At 33.2% G+C, this 16,089-nt stretch overlaps 1 protein-coding gene across 4 annotated transcripts in view; it reads right to left on the bottom strand.

Annotated features, from left to right (window-relative positions):
• The window catches only part of LOC118181677 (paired box protein Pax-6-like), a 279,053-nt gene that overhangs the window by 232,800 nt on the left and 30,164 nt on the right, over window positions 1-16,089 (bottom strand). For all 4 annotated transcript variants that reach the window (XM_035350862.2, XM_035350861.2, XM_035350859.2 and 1 more), the window contains one exon: window positions 2,776-2,810. The gene's annotated coding sequence lies outside the window, so the exon portion shown is untranslated. The remainder of the gene's footprint in view (window positions 1-2,775; window positions 2,811-16,089) is intronic.

Here is a 16,089-nt window from a genome sequence, read left to right on the forward strand (position 1 = left end):
TATGGCTCATCAAGCACTCGAGATCAGTTTCAAACCTAAAACTGGCCACAGTTTCCCGTGGTTCGTCCGGCAATTTGCTTTTCAAGATGTCCGCCCCTCCTCTTGTTTAAAACACGTGTCGTAAGTTCACCTCACCATTTTTATTTAAAAAAAAAATTAAATACAAATATATAGTCCCACGTCGATCGCCACATTTTTGTTTGGGGACTACTGCAGAAACTAACTGAGATTTTCAAAGTTTTTCAACAGTTCTATAAAGTATTAAACTCAGAAAATGTTTTTTAATTTAACTTTTCTTGGAAAGAAAATGGTCATTTAGCTTCCATAAATTAATCCATTTTCCTTGCCTTGGATGTTTATTGTGATATCTCAAACTATTGCAACTTAAACTTGCAAGCCATTATTTGCTGCGTAGCCGTCTTTAAGTTTCACAATATAATTGTTTAAAATGTGAAAGCTGACAATCTTAATCATGGAGATAATTGCTCGATTGTTCACAGCTTTTAAAAGCTGCTAATGGAGTCAGACGCTAAACAAATAAATGACCTCTAAAGTCAAATGGAGCCATTTTGCAACACAGTCACGGAGACCTTGTTGCTTTGAATTTATTCCTAATTTAAATTTAAATTTTCAATTAGAGCACCTTGTAAAACCAGATCTCCTAAGATTTACTATCTAACCAGCGGCTGCAATTAAACCAATTTTATTGAAAGTGTAATAAGAGTTGTTTAGTTAGGATTGACACATAATTTCTGTCTAAGTCGTAATCGACTATTATATGCTGACGTAAAATTTATTTCAAGGATTCAGATTCAATTTTCTTTAGTAAAAGTTTAATAAATTTCAACATCCATATTTCTTCGAACAAATTTGGATACTTCTTCATACAGTTAAGTGCTCAAAGAAAAAGGTAAATCATTAACAAAACATAAAAAAAAAAAATTTAAATACAAATATATAGTCCCACATCGATCGCATCAAAACATAAATGATTTCAGATGGTATTTACAAAACCAGCATTTTTGGCACAGAAATACCCATTCGTCACAAATAATTACAAATATTTTTATTTAATCGTGTAATGCCATGTTAAGGTTTTGAAACTATGTAACGTAAGGCGGGAAAGGAAATTATTGCTAGTTCACGCAACATTTAGTTAATAAAAGGCTGGTACACTGGAAAAAAAATTGGAACAGTTCTACATATTCCGTCCTGTTGGGCCGATTGACAAAAGTTGTTAGGTTAGAATAATTACGGATGCCGAATCAGAAAATGCAAAGCATGATTAGATTAACTTGTGATTTCACGTAATATAATGTAATAGTAAAAACTCATTTACAAATAGCTATATTATTCACTTAATTTCGTAGTGATATATACTATGTATCTTATTAAACTGTCGATGAAATTCATATTTATGTCTGCCGCCCAGACGATATTGTGGTTAAGGGAGCATACTGCGGTACAAAGGGCCTGGGTTCGAATCCCGAAAAAGACATGTAGTTTTGTAAATGTATAGTGCTTGTGCGACATGGGGGCACTCTGAATGTGCGGCGAGCCGAAAGTCCTCTCGAGAGGTTGGTGGTAAGACTCTCGGACACGTTTCCTTCTGGGTGCTCTCCATCGAAATTGGGAGCGAATTGAGCGAAGTCGTACTGTCATCTGTATGATGATCAAGACTCTTGCCAACGCAATCTTGCACTCCTTTCCACGATGTATTTCGTGGCCTTGTTCTGATGCTACTGTTAGACAAGTGAGATAAGTCATAACACACACATATTTACGTCTTTCCCCATATTCCTTCCTTTTACTATACAGAAGAATATGTTTTCAAAAATCTTTCGGTGGTAGAAATATAGTAATAGAAATATTATTTTCAGTGACTTAATAAAATATTATTTTCAGTGATAGAAGGAAAATCAACTTGATATCAGATAGTGTAAAAATATTTCAACAAAACTTCGTAAAAAACTTTGAAGAAAACGCTTTAGCTCAGAAAGATCAGGTATAAAGTTTTTGAAATTTTTCCAGACTTAAAATAATTTTGAAATTAGCTCCAAAATATCAATTTAATATCGCTTTACAATACGTTATTACGAGCACTATAAATAATATCCTTTTAGCAGCTTCCGAAGTTTTATTTACTGTAATTTTTAGAAATAACAAAAATATCTACGCTATATTTTAATAGTCAGTGCTCTGAGAAACCATATCATTGGTTAAATAATCCCACACCAACAAACTGAAGTTTACAAAAGGAACCATACTCAAGCACAAAAATTCAATTATGAAAGCGAGCGAAATGGAATCTTTTTATATTGGCATAGAATGTCTCCAAGCATCTTAGGTTTATTCAAAAGTTCTGGCGATCCGTATCTAATGGCAAAATAATGAGTCCTGACTACCTGAACAACATGAGGAAATTCGAACTGTATCCCAGCTAGATGAAAGCTTCATATTAAGACATAGCGTTATCTTCAATTTTTTATGGCGTCTATTATGAGTTGGTAGTTATTACACTTATCCATTTTAATGACATATAAACAAAGCGACTGAGTCATAAATATAGAGTGCAAAATTTTAATGTTTTTTATTCATTGCTTGATGAAAGGAATTTCATTTTTCTGAGCCGTAGAAATGAGGAGGAAAAGGAGAAAAATAAATTAAAAAAATAAAACAATAAGTTAAAATAATGCATAGAATATGAGTGAAGCATTGTTTGATTGGAATATTTTTATGCTTTAAAATGAGGAATAATTTGGTAGATTTTCTTACCTGTAGCGAGCAAGAATTCACAGCGATTTTGCTTTCTGTAAAATAAAATTAAATTATGTTAGGAAAATAATAAATAATCAAAACATTGTCAAATAAGTAAATATTTCAATAAATAAAACATTGCGAAAATACCAAAGCTTTTTTTAACCCAAATGGGCAGTAGCCCAGAAGTGCTATTAGTCTCGAAACGGCATTTTGCGTCGAATAACTCTCTGTAAACGGCTGTATCACTTTTCAAATTGTTGCCACCAAATATTATAGCCCTTATATTTAAAGAAACGAAATAATAAAGAATTTACATGTATGTATGTATGTTTTTCGCATTGTAAAAAAACAACGGTAGCTAGAGTCATCAAATTTTCCTCCATCCGAACGTGGCACAGCACGAATTTGGAATTTGTTTTATTGTCTCTTTCATATTTTGGAAAACTTTAACGAATTTTTTATTAAAAAAACTCAGCAATTTTAAAGGGAGTAGTGACAACACACTGTGCGGGAAAGATTTTTATTTCTAGCACGCGAGGCTGTCTATTGAAAATTCTAAAGATATGCCGTTTTTAAATATTTTTAGCCCAAATGCTCTCGAAACGTGTTTGTATGTGTAAATGAAAAAAGTCCCTTTGGAAGTAATATAAAATCTTTAATCTTTCAGAATTTTTCTTAATAATATGAATTTTTGGGAGTAAGAGTGCATAGTTAACAGATTTTACAAAATACAGATAATTCAGAAACACTTCGCAAAAATAAGGGCTGTTGACCTATAAACATTATAGTTTTGAACTGAGTTTCTCCTCTTAAAACCAGATTTAATTTTTATTCCTCATTTTTCTCAGCAGAAAAATTCCGACTATTGGGTCCCCAAATAGTTCAGCATACCCGATAATCCAGCACATGAAATAAAAGCATATTCTGATTATTTATTTTTAATCTTCTCTTATTGTAGTCTTTAGCAAGGTCTATACTTGTCATTAAATGTAAAATAAAATTTAAAAAAAAATTTCATTGGGATAAAAGCGACTTTCTTGTAAACGACCTGTTTTATCACCAAAAAGTATTCGATTCTGGTCATTCATACGTCGTTTAAAGGGTTACAAAGTTTAAATTAACACTTGAAGACATCTTTAAATATTACAAGAGTATTTACCTTAAGGCTATTTGAAACTTTGGTGCTTGAATCATACACATTTCTGCAATTTTAAACGGGAAATCTAAAAATATCCCGAAAAGAAAAAGAAGCTATAACTGAAGAAAGGACAGACTGTAATTAATATAAGGAAATCTGGAGAAACATATGAGAAAATTGTTCAGCCTTTCAAAAGACCGCTTTCAACTGTAAAATAAATACTAAAAAGGCATCTGGAGTCAACAAATTTTGTAAACAGGACAAGATGCGGGCGACCAAAAACGTTGACCAAGTATGATAACCGATATCTTTTACAAGAAGATGAAAAAGATCCAACATTAAGTGCTCCAGAATTGAAACTACTGATTAAGACAGAAGTTTGTGATCAAACTGTAAGAAATGTCTTTAAAGAGCTTGATTATAAAGGACGATCAGCTCGAAAAACATTATTACGTGTCTGACGTCAATAAAAAGAAAAGCTCATCATTTGCGAAAACGTATGTGCCCCGGGACTTTGAGAAAAATGTTATATTTAGTGGTGAAAGTATGTGTAACTTATTTGGAGCAGATGGTAATTGTAAGATATGGAGACAACCAAAGAAAAAATTGAAATGAGAAATCTCCGACCAAAAGTAAAGTCTGGCGGACTTTCCGCTTGGCCCCGTTCTGTCGGTGGTATAAATGTCATAAAGGTATAAAATTTGGAAGTTCCATTCACACAGGGTTCAATTAGAGAAGATAAATTGGCGCATGTGTGGATTGCTTCTAGAGCTTTCCTGCTCTTTTTTCTCGCTCAATAGGTTTCCCGCGTTCGCTCTGATTGGTCAACTGCTATACCAAATCGGCATAAGGTTAAAAACCTCGAGCTTTATGCCCCAAAACTCTTAAACTAGTTTTTGCGAAGTAGCAAGGTCTGGTTACTTAACAACGAAGCTCGGCTTAAACCAGTTACGACATTTATACCATCGTCTGAACAGAGCCTTATGGTTTGGAGGTGCATGTCTTATGCAGATGTGGGGGAAATTACGTTTTGCGGATGGCACAATGGACCTATAAGATATATATTAACATTTTAAAAACAAATTCACATGGCAGTACTCAATTTATCGGATTACCGACAGATTTTGTATTCATACAAGCTGATGATCTGAAACATAAATACCAGACTTTGACTGTTGTACATCCCACCAAAAGCACTTGAAACATCCCCACAGTCACCAGACATAAATTCAGTTAAACATTTGTGAGAAGAATTAGGTCGAAGGTTCAGAAATAAAGATACCGCAAACAAGAAGAAGCTAAAAAACAACATTTACACTAAGAATGATATGAAATAGAAAGTGATTACATTAAAAAAGTAGTTGTAAACATGCCATCTAGATTGAAAGTTGTTATTAAGTCTATGGGATATCCTACAAAATATTAAACATAATATAAATCTTTTTTTCCCATTTTAGAAAAAACTCGAATGCTTTTTCAACCCACGCTATGGGATCTAAAATGTTTTTGCTTCTTTGTGCTAGTGCAAATTTATTTAATTTCTTTGGAAATGTTCCTGAGGAATATCTTCGTTCTGTAATTTTCACATTGGGCAAATAACATTTCTAGTTCATTGTTTAATTTTTTTTAATGACTTGTAGTTTAGATAATAGAACGAAGTTCGAGTACTTTTTCGAGTAATTGTGTATCTTATAGAAGTATTCTGTGGCGAGTTTATAAGCCTGTCATTCAAAAGCAGTCAGAACTTTTACTTCGAGGGCGACATTTGTATATCTGAAAGTTATGTAAATAAATTTTGTTGAAGAAACAAAATTATTGATAATCATGATTAATCACTCTGAACTAGATGTAAAGTGTACCTTCAAATAATTCAACTCGGATTCTAACTCGGGCAAACGGGCTGGCTGCATTTTCGTTTTTTTCTGTTTGTCTCCATGTGTGACATAAATATGAGCTAGGTTTCATTAGAAAATTCTTTACAAAAGCGTCTTCCTCTCAGTCAGATAGCTCTCGTGCGCTTTGCCACATTCAGATAACATACCCATAATAACCTTCCAATAATTCGCTAGTCTCAATTTCGCTTCTCTGTACGATATTTGAAAAGGACAAAGCCGTTATTTGGAAAACGGTGGCTAATATGACAAGGATGGTCAACAACTATTTCCATTTCGGACTAAGACGGGAATAAAACCGTCAAGACACTTTTGAGATAATTTTATTTTAGCCCATCACTTATTTTAAAATGGAAATAGAAAATGTTGTTGTTGTGACTTATCTCACTTCTTTGATAGTAACATCAGCACAAGCCCACGAAATTCATCGTGGCAAGGAATGGAAGATTGCGCCTGCCGTTGACTAGAGCCTTGAGCACCATACAGCTGACAGTACCACTTTGCTCAGTTCCTCTCCCAGTTTTGATAGAGAGTACCCCGAAGGGATGGGTCTGAGGGTCTTCCACCCTTACCACAACCTCTCGAGAGGATTTTGGCTCGCCGGATATTTAGAGTGCCTCCTATGGCGCGCAGACTATACATTTACAAACATCCATGCCATCTCCAGAATTAGAACCCAGGTTCTTCTGTACGGCTGTCAGCGTCGCTAACCACTGGCCTGTTTGGACGTTGGGAATAGGAAATAACCAAATTAAAGTTCTGGAGTTATTGCAAGTTAGTATTTAACTGCTTTTATGGTACATATATATATATGCAGGTAGAATATATGTTATTAGTCCAAATGTGCTTTGTCCCTGAAGGACAATTGTTTTCGTTTTGCGATTTTGCGTTGAATCACTATAAATGTCCGTTTTACTTTTCACACTGTTGCCACCAAATGTTAGAGTCCTGCATTATATTTGAAGAAATTAAATAATGAAAAATCTGCATAAATGTATGTATATTTCTCGCATTGTGATAAAACAACGGTACATAGAGCCATCGAATTTTTTGAATGACGTAATTCTACTGCGAATATGGGCATGTGGAAGACCAAATTTGAAGTTTGGAATTTGTTTTATGATCGATTTCATATTTCTTTAACGATTTTTTGAGTAACAAACTGAACGATTTGAAAGCGAGCAATGGCAACAATCTACGGGGGAGGACATTTTTATCTCCAGCGCGCGGAACTGTGTATCAGACATTCTAAAGATAGGCTCGTTTTAAAATTATTTTGCGACATTACTACTGAATTGAAATTTATGGTTTGAGTGCGAAGAATATGATATTTAATAAATAAAGGTAACACACAAAATATTTTTAAAAAAAGGCCCCTTTGGATGCAATTTAAAATTTGAAAGCTTTCAGATTTTTTTCTTTTACGTAATATCTTTATATGTGTTAATAATGTTATTCCACTGATTATATAATAATAAAATGCTTAGTATTTTATTATTATATAGCATAATTAATATATGTATAATTACATAGTTAACATATGCAAAATTACGTAGGCAAAAGTTATATACGTATAATATGTAAAAAAAATATTACATCGCTATTATTTTTGTAAATTAGCCGAGGGAATCTTATTTGAATGTAAAACTACAGGTAGGGAAAAGAGCAATCAATTATTTACGCAGTTGTTGTAGGTTTGAGTCTGAATCATTCTGTTACAACTTTTGCGCACATATGTAGCTGTGAATTTACATAAGGACGCCAAGTCGGGGCAGGGGAAGGTTACTGTATATCGAATACGATACGAAGGATATGAAAGGAAGAAATGCGAGCAGAAGCAAGATGAGCAAGTGACATAGCAAATGTGGTATCATGTAAGCATCTCTCTTTAATTATTTTTCACATTTCCGTCACCGTACCTTAGGAGAAGATGATTTGTATCTTTCAGAGACATTTAGAATCACAACGCGTCCGGAAGAGATAACGATTACGATCAACATGCGGCGAAATAATCGATTCGTGACGACGAGCACATTAAATGCGAGAACCAAAATAATATTTAAAAGAAAAAAGAGAAATAAATAAAGGCGGGAAGATCGTTAAAAAAAGACCGAATCGTTCTGAATGTCCGAAGCTTTTGGAGATTTAGGAGCACGAGACAGAGAAATATATCAAGGATTGTCAAAAGTCCAGAAGTCACGCTATCCTTCCGGCGTTGACCTCTTGGCGTCCTTTTGTCGCATCTTGGCGTCCACAGAATTCGCCGAGGCGAGCTGAGGTGTCCTTTTTATTTATTTATTTTATTTTATTTTTTTCCACCGACTTCATAGAATGATTGGCGCCGTCTGGCACAAACTATTTCACTTTCAATGATCTCTAATTGATTTGGGATTGCAGTTAAGTGACGGATTACTCCGGATTATGAATAAAATGACAGTAAGGAAAGAAGAATTTAGAGGTCAATTCAGTAGGTGACCCCAAAATTGCAACAAAAAATTGCTTAAGGTGTCAAATACTTATTTGTAAACTACTTGTATCAGGAGATAGGCATGATAAGTGGGAGTGTGCAGAATTCTAAGGTGTTAGGTTCTGTAATAACCCCTCCAGCTTTGACAATGAGATATATCCTTTCAAACGTCGGCGATGCAACCTCGAACTCCAGCACCTTTAACACACGCAAATACTAAGCAACTATTCGGAAAGACGACATAACCAATTCCAAAGGCTTTAAAATCCTATACGATAAAAGGTCAAACTTAACTTCGAAAGGATTTTGCTGCGTCCTATTATAGGCAAAGGAGGTTGTAAAGGGATAACTTTAATGGAAAACAAGTATCTTAAAAAAAATTGGTGGCAATGTAATTCTATAGAGTTTTTGGAATTTAGTTTTAGTTTTCATTGACTTTAAGCATTCTTGTTGAAAAACTTCATCTTGTCATTCGGTAAAATATAAATAATTTATCCCATAGTAACAAGTAGCCGAGCAAACGGCTAGTTGCCTAAAATCTGTACTATTAAAATCTGTGATCGTCTATCTGTTTGTTTATTTGTTTATGGCATCATCTCCTCCGGAATGTCGGGGAGTTGAGTTTCGAAAGAAGGTAACGTCGGATTCCAAAAATTCGTGGAAAGCCATTTCGACTATTTTCATCTTGTACGACTTAAATCAGCCGAGATATTACTTAAAAAACTATGAAAAGGCTAATTTTCACCCTTATTTTTTCCCAGTGGCAACAGTCTGACGCGCTGGAGATAAAAATCTGCTTTATTTCGAAAAATGTTGCCATTGCTCGCTTTCAAATAGTACAGTTTGTTAATAAAAAGAAACTGTTTTACAAAATATAAAATAAAAATAGCATTGCCAAACATTAAACATATTATTATTATTATTATTATTTAAGGTCATATTCTGACGCTGAAGAAAGTACGCACTACATAGGATGTCATTGTATGTCGAAAATCTCCGTTAATGTCAGCATTTTAAATAAATAGCTTCTGTTGACAACTTTTTTGTTTCCGATTAGGATAACTGAAACATTGCCACGTTAATTCTTTTATTGATATTCAAAAAGAGTTGCTATATTACATTAAAATTAAATCATGACGCCATATGTAATTAAACTGAAGTATCAAAAGTTTTGGTTTCCTGGTTTGGCAGCACAAAATTATTTACGAATTGGTTGTTGCTTAGAAAGAATGAACTGATTTTACTCATACTGAAATGTTTTTATGCATTGTCTTTTCATGTGTACATAGAACTTATAAATTTTACTTAACGAGTCCAACTAGTGAAATATTGTAAAAATATTTAATATTTTAACTGGGTATATATCATGAATTAAATGCATTTATATTTAAATACAGTCAGATTAAAAAAAAAACTAAATTACTAAGAAATAATTTATTTCATTTAAATCGCTTAGTTGATTAATCAGAAATTCAATTTGAAAGATAAATCAATATCTTACGCTTTACCGAAAGGTAACACTCTGGCGCGTGGAATATAAAAGTATTTTATTTCGGGAAAAGATAAGACATTGCTTTTAAATAGCTGAATTTATTTCATTGATTAAATTTGAAAGACAAATATTTTACACCGTGTCGAGCAGCAACACACTGGATCGCCGAAAGTGAAAAGAAAATTATTTGGAGGAGTGGAAGCACATCCCTTTTAAACCGTTGAATTGGTTAATCATAAATTCATTAAATTCACACAAAATATGAAATAAATAAAGAACAACTTCGAAATTCAAAATTCGGACTTCGATGTGTTTAGTTGGAGAACTGCATGTGTTCAAAATTTGGTAGCTCTAAGTGTCGCACTTTTTGCACAACGCCGGGAACATACATACATACGAGCAAATTCTTCATTATTAATAGGGGCTGCACAGTTAAGGAAAATTTGAAAAAATATATTGCATTTTTGCTCAGGAACAAAATATTATTGAAAAAAAAAAAGAAAAAGGTAGAAGAATAAGATAGAAAGACAGGTTGTTCACCAGATAGAAGAAGTAGAAACTAACTGACTGTAATTTCATTGCACTAAGAGTATAATTTCAATTCCAGACGAAAATTCCTTACATGGAGAGGAATCTGGCATGCCCATCTGCAGCTTTTTAATCCGTTTTTAAAAAAGGAGTACTGGCTATTCCTAAGCCTTGAGTCACGGAGTAAATAAGGAGAGGTAAGTCTAATGAGGGAAAAGAAGTTTTTTAATGTTTGTAGACTGCATGTTTACCGGGAATTATAAGCCAGTGTACATGTTGCATATACATTTATTAAAATTAATTTGACAATTTCTTAAATATATGTTTTCTCTACCATGTTATTTTTTCGCATCACTTAAGAGGAGAGGAAAGTTAAAAATAAGTAAGAGTATCAATAACAGCTATAAAATAAATATAGTAGAATATAGAGAAATAAAAATAAAGGTCTGCGATAAATTTAAATGTAACTACCGCAACATGCATTTTTGTACTTTAAATATTGTGCTTTAACTGTGTAGTAAATACACCACTGGAAAATAATTGCGGGTGTATTTCCATTTGTTTTCACATAATATTAAATTCATAAGGGTATGAAATTTGAAAATTATTTCACAGAAATTGGGAAAAGTTTTAGCTTAGCTTTCGAATCAGAAATGGCAGTTATATTCCTTTTTGTGCGAATTTTCATTTTATTGAGGTAACATCTTCGAAATTTAGTATGAATGCTCCTTGGATATAACGTTGCTTCCTAGAGTGAGTATATGAATATTAAGCTGATACTGATAAAAACCGTTCGTAAATAAAGCGGTCTTGAAGTAATCTGTTTAATAACGGAACAGAGCAACTCTACAAAATACAAGTAATTTATTGTGAATAACGCCATGTCCTAGCCATTTAAAATTCTAAAAGGAGTTTCTTTGAAACAAAGAATTATCTCCAATCAAGATATGATTATAGAAAAGTTAAAAAAAGGGAAACGATAGCTAAGACTTTCAATATAGTTTAAAATAATATTATGAAACATGCATGCTACAAATGTCGTTAGTAAACAGAATGTACAATATGTGATTACATTATGTGCCCAACGATGTAATATGACTTACAAGCAATGCCACGAATTTTGGTATATTTAAATAGTTAACAATTTAGTGTATCAGAGCGTGTTTTCAGCATAAACTACTTATAAATGAGCAGAATTTGTACATATATAATTAAATCTGTCTTCTTGTGTGTATATATATTTATAAAGTTTTATTATTATTATTATTATTATTATAGACATGATTATTCCAAACATTTTCGCGCAAACATGCTGCTGAAAATTGATCATTATATACAAAAAGTGAGAAATTTTAGAACCCTTTCTACACAAAGACCTAAATAGAATGAAATTCAATACTAAAAATTTTTTTAAATTCCAATAAACACAGAATCGGAATTAAAGAACTATGAAATTAAAACCTTAAAATAATAATAAACATTTAAAAAATATTACTTTTTGCACATATATATGCAAGATAATATAAATCAGCTTTATAATTTGTTTTAGTAATAGCCTCTTAATTAATCATTTTTAATTTATGTATTTTTCTCTGTATTCTATAAGTAATAATAAGTTTTCTGAACTGCGTCATTTCTAGATCAGTCCACCTCGCATGCATCTTGCGTAACGCTGATGACGTAACTTATTCGGAACCTGAATTCAAAAATTAAAAATTTCGAGAATTGAAACCTTTCTAATCTAAACCCAAACCTTCTCTTGGCGACCCTCCTTATTGGATAATTGCGCACTTTAGCTTCAGTTTTCTCTCTCAGCCAAGACGCTACCTCACACCATTTGCTTTATAAGCTTTGTGTGCTGCTAACTACGCCTTTATCTAAAATGTGTTATCTGTATAAAATGGTGGGATGCGTATTGCCTCCATGACCATGTGTAACGAAAAATATATTTTAGATAATTAATTTGTGTCGAGCAATAAAAATTATATTCAATTCACCCACGTCTGTTTACAAAGTATCTCCTCCGAGTGTCATCTTTCTAACTATGCAGTAAAGTCTCTCCAAGGTCATACTGCAGAGAACCATCATCAATCCATTGCAGCTTACCACAAGTCTTCATATTACAATGGTATAAAATTTTAGCCAACAGATGGCGCTGTTAGTACTTTCGCCAGCAGATGGTGCTATAAGACTAGAATGAGAAAAATAATATTTATTCGTTTGCATGGCGCTAAATAGCAAAACTATTAATAACGGAAGCAATTCCTGTGAACTATCAATTGCGCATCTTCTTCTAAAGGATTTAAATTTCCCATTTTCGCAGTAGAAACAGCACAACGCCATTTATCAGTGGAAATTTGAACTAAATTATTTGTTAAGCTCATATAAACTGCCTCTATGATAAATCTATAAGTGAAAATCGCATTCTGATAAGGAATTGATATTGATTTTATCTGACGGTCCGCAAAGGGTCCAATACAAGGGACACCTTGTATATAGGTACGATTGTCTATACTTACTTTTTGCGCATTAAATACAGCACTTTGAAATTTATTATTTTCTTTCTTTTTGTTCACGTGATTTGTTGGCAGAAATACCTAATAATAGTTTTTGATGTTTATTAAATACGCAAAACATACTCTTTTTCCTACATTATGAAAGTATTCAATATTTTTCGCTATTTAATCCTTCGTTTTCAGTAGAACGTGGATGATTTTATTACGGAATCTAATTCTGATCCCACCTCTTGCAGGATAGATGACTGTATCTAATATTTAAATGAAATATTTGTGATAATATAAATATTTATTAACTTTCCCAGTTTTATATACTTGCATTATCTTTATAATCCGTAAAATATACGCTTTTACGTATGTATGCCGGCATAGAATTCAGAATGATTGACCTAAAGGCAGTATTAAAAACAGTGCAGAGTTCTTACATTCGATACAATCCCCCCCCCCTCAAGACATAACTCATGAAAAGCTGCTTTTGCAAGAATCACCGATTTTCAACAAAAGCACCTCAAACTCACATTTCCTTTGACAAGCTCAAGAATTTATTGCCGTACTTAGAGGCACTTTCAGGGACTACTCGCTGCTCCTAGCTTAGCTCGTGTTCCCCTCCGATTATAATTCACCGTCTTAATGTGAGCAGAAACTATCAATTACCATTTTAGCTATTGTAGGTTGCTCTAATGAAAGAATTATTAGGACAAGAAAATACTTAGAATACGATTCAAAATGAAAATTATCAGTTTATTGTAGCTTCTAAAGATATAATCTTCTAATGATTATTTGCGAATTTTTTAGCGATTTTATTCAGTAATGTTTATTGCTGTTTTACGGTTTCATAAGGAGAATAAATATCTAATAGTTCATTTATGTATTTTTAAAAATATATACCTTGGTGCCTTCACGTCAATTTCCAAGGCCTGATTTTTAAAATAAGGCTGGAGCAAATGATCTTATCGGAGTTCTCCGTGTTTTTGCGTTTCTTCTCCTTTTTCCTTCTCCCTTTTTTTATGTATATACATACATATATCAAACGGCAGATCCCATTATAAAAGAATTCGAATTCTCTGAGAAATATGCAACGGGATTTTGAAAGTATTTATTCTATTTTAGCACAGGTCTGCCAATGCCTGAATATTAAGATAGATAAAGTTTTCATAGTTTACCCCGTGTGTGACGTAAATATGAGATAGTTTTCCTGAAGAAAGTAATCCTCGAAAATATCTCTTCCAATAGGTGGATAGTTTTTGGATCCTTCGCCATACTCAAATTGTAAGGTTGAACTCAGTTTGGCTTAACAAAGCGCTTGTTGCCGATTGCCGGACAGTCCTGTTTTATCAAAGTAAATATTTCATAACTTTGACAAAGAATTCCATTTGAATAAATACTTCAATTCTGTGATCTTATCCCCTCAGAGACGAGTGGACTGTCAGTACCCTCTACAATAACCTCGAGTGTATATATAAGTTCATATAGTCAATAGACTTTGTAATGAAGATCAAGTTTTTGAACAATTTACACAAATACAACGCGGCGCACAAAACATTGAGGAATACAAACTTTCACATAATCTAAAACCGCGTTGTTGTTAAAAAGATTTATCAAGTACTACTGGTACAATTCATAAAGTGCATATTGACACTTTATATAGAACATTGCTGGAGCTTTTACTGCCCTTCTGACATTCCTTGGATAACAAATGTGCTCATGTTCAGGGTCTTATGGAACCTTGATGAATTTGTAGCTTAATGAGTTTATGTCCGTGAAAACTTCGTGATTTTCTAAGCTGTATTTTATTTCATAGGTAGTTTCTTTTATGTTGAATCTTTCCTGAACTTCCTGTTTATATGAATTCTGTCAATGCATGTCAGGTATATATCAAAATTATGTATACATCAAAATCAAATTTTTATTGTAATATAAAATTTTAAATAAACGTGCTCCCACTGAGTGAGCAATAAAGCTGAAAGTCTTCATGGCGGCACAGCTGCTCACCCAGTGGTCTCCTGTCTCCTGTACTTCCTGTTTTGTCCGTTCACCAGAATATGTAAATGAAGTGAGTTTTAAATAGAAGAGACAATCTAAGTATAGGAGAGAGGATTGGTAACATCAATGGAATTCCTCTTCTACTGTCTGCCTCGAGCGCTTTGATACATTTGAATGATTTTGTCTTTAGTTGCAAATTAAGTTGGTAAGTGGGGAATAGCAGAAGCGTGGAGGGGGGTTTAGTCTTCAATTTTAAACTTTGGCATTTTAATAATCTGAATCTTTATTAGCAAGAATCTAAGTAAGTTATATAAATCTGCAAGGACTAGTTTCGAAGGTTTAAATAGAACCTTCATCTTCAGCTGCAAGAAGAAAATGACGAAGGAGAAGCCTGTGCTCACCTGATAACGATAGAACAGAAACTATGGTCGCACCCAGGTGATTTCATGCAGCAGCCTAAATTGCATAAATTTGCAGAACTAGTTTCAAACTTTCAAAACCAGTCCTGCAAATTTATGAAACTTATGCTGATTTAGTACCTTGAACATTTGTTCTTCGGGTGGTCTTTTTTTTTTTTTTTTTTTTTTTTTTTTTTTTTTGTTAGTTAGTAGTAAATTTGAATCTTTGCCGTCTGCCCAAGAAACGAAAGTTAATTTTGTAATGGTTTTAATTCTGCTTATGCAAGCTGACGTTCAAAATATAGTTTAGGTATTTTTCATTGTTGTAATTAGTTTATGTTCTGGTATTAAAAGGCAAAGACAGAACAATAATTCGTTCCGAAGTCTAAGAAGGTTAACGTGATATTTGGTTAGGTTATATGAGTATGTCAAAACACACGAGGACTAAACGGAGGGATGTCTTTGTGAGGAATTTTCTAAGGGAAACTGGCTCGCATTCACACTGCACTTGGGGTATAATACGAAAACCAATCATGAAGCCAGCCCGTTCGCCTAAGTCCGAACTCATTTCGAACTTTCAATGTTCAGCGGGCTTAACCTGGTTGGGTTCAGACTAATATCTGGGCTAAGCCAAGCAAAGCTGAATAGTATAATTTCTCTTTTATAACGTTTTGCTTATGTATACGGTTCACAACAAAAGTTATATGCTAATTTAAAGTTGATTATTGTATATTGCAATCAGTTCTTTGGGAATTCCTTTATCATGATTGCATGTAAGTCACGATAGACTGCTCTAAAACTTCTTTTCTCATTCCATCCTATTTTGGCCTGTAAAAAGTTTTACCTCTGTGAAAGAACTTCTGTTTTTTTCATTAACCTCTGTGAATAATTCTTCTTTACAAGCCAGCGAGAAAA

This window comes from Stegodyphus dumicola, chromosome 2 (assembly GCF_044657685.1).
Source record: "Stegodyphus dumicola isolate Sdum_Otavi_A_Nest chromosome 2, ASM4465768v1".
Taxonomy (NCBI): domain Eukaryota; kingdom Metazoa; phylum Arthropoda; class Arachnida; order Araneae; family Eresidae; genus Stegodyphus; species Stegodyphus dumicola.